This window comes from Rhinopithecus roxellana, chromosome 1, assembly GCF_007565055.1.
Source record: "Rhinopithecus roxellana isolate Shanxi Qingling chromosome 1, ASM756505v1, whole genome shotgun sequence".
Lineage (NCBI taxonomy): Eukaryota > Metazoa > Chordata > Mammalia > Primates > Cercopithecidae > Rhinopithecus > Rhinopithecus roxellana.
Genome location: NC_044549.1, coordinates 166,374,262 through 166,376,366, shown reverse-complemented (window position 1 = coordinate 166,376,366; position 2,105 = coordinate 166,374,262).

Here is a 2,105-nt window from a genome sequence, read left to right as displayed (position 1 = left end):
CTAAATATAAAATGCCTCATGGGGACTGAACATGAGGTTGTTTGTTCATCTGTATCAAATGATAGGAACTATTATATGTGTAAATATCAGTTATTCATTTATTCAGTTAATCAGTTACTCCACGACATTTGTTATAAGACATTTTACAGGGTTGGATGGAATATAAAATATGTTTAAGACCCAGTCCCAGCCATCTTAGATGCTCTATTTGCTTTAGCCAGTAGGAAACATGAAGCAAATATACAAATAATTCAGTATAATAGTGTATGATTAGTCGAGTGCTTTAGCCTGAAGAACTGCTACTCACAGTGTGGTCTGCAAACCAAGACCAGTCTGGAAAAGTATTACTTGGTTATGATGAGCAAGGTACAGAATTTGAGAAGTAATATATAGAAACTTTGACAGCATTTGGCATTGCTGCAACATTCCATATAATCAGTGGTCTTAAGTGATGAATATAATAGTAAAAATTAGGGATATTTTATATGCCTTTTATTTTCTAGTACTTTATTGTAACTTACAGATATATCAGTTTGCTATGGGTTGGGGGGGATACTGATCTTTCACTAATATTTTTAAAAACATTGTTTTTAAAAATCTTAAAAATTCAAAGGTTAGGAAGAATAGCTCTATCCCAGGGTAAAAGTAGGGCCTAATGAAGAAGCTGGAATTCTGAAGGGGTCTTACAGGATAAGTAGGGTTTTGAGAGGTGGAGATCGAGTGACAAAATATATTTTAACAAAGAAAAGTCGCTTAAAGTGTGTTTGGAAAGCAATGGAACGATCACAAAGAAAACTGGGCACGTATGTAAGAGTTTAAGGCTAGAATGAATAGAATTTCTGGAGGGAATCTAAACGTATCCTTTAGCTTTTTAACAAGTGAGTTATCTAGGTAGTAGAGTATGACGGAGGCATATAGTTCAGTGGTGTGCAAAATCTGTTGGAAATGTTACCCCTGGAAACCAGAACCCAGTTAGAGAACTATTTTAACAGCATGGAAGTAATCGAAGGGGGCTCCATTCGGCAGCTGGCAGAGAGAATATGGCAACAGTTAATAAATACAAAGCTTCAGGAATACGTAAACTGCCATTTTTATTTAGCAATGGAGCCATAGAAAACATCTACTGCTGTTGCTTAGCTGAGCTAGAGACAAGGGTTAGAATTTTAATGAAGATCAGGTCTTAAGAAAAACAAGGGTTACAAGTACACCCCATGTGGTGTACCAGGAAGGCTATCAAATTGTTTTGAAAACTAATCTGAAAGGAAGACAAGTCAGCCTCCATTTTAGACATGGTCAAAGTCACACTGATTTGAAATACGGCATTAAGAGAAGAGATCAGGATGAAAATACCCATGGTCAACTGCAGAAGTTTCAGTATTCAGGATCTAACATTTCTAAGGGAAAGACCACAGGAGAAAGAAAAATGCTGAGGACAGAATGCCAACGGGAGAGGCAAGAAGGCAAGGACTCATCAACAGGGAGTCCGAAAGGTAGAATGGGAGGGGAACCGGATCAGTAACCAGCATCAGCCACACTTTCTGGGGATTATGAGGCCTCTGGCAGGGATCGTTAGAAGGCCATTGGCAAGCTTTGAAGGAGCTGTTTTCTCAGCGTGGCAAGGGCTGAAACTAAGTTGGAGCAGTTTTCAAGATTGAACGTGAGAAATGATAACCAGGGGTTGGGGTCAATATTGTTGAAAGGTTATGGAAAATGCGATGGGGAAGGTGGCAGGACTGAGGGAAGGCTGGGGAGTAGGGCGGGAGTGATGAAGCAAGTAAAAGGAAGCTAACTGAGGGAACAGTGTTTGGAAGAAGTAAAAAGGCCAAGACTCAAGGGAACAAGTAGAACCTGGGAAGTGAGGATTAGGAATGTGTCTTCTGAGCAAGAAAGGTCAGATGAGACAGGTGACCCATAACTTGGAAATTCAGAGAAAAGCAGGAGTATTGACAACGTTTGTTAAAAGAAAGCTATTTAACAGACTATAGAGGTTAAGGCTCAATTCAGCTGACACCCATCAGACTGCACCTGCTGCACCTGCTAACAGGACACACCCTGACTGGAATTGGGTTAGTGGTTTATAGATAGGGAGGGGACAGTTGAGTAGC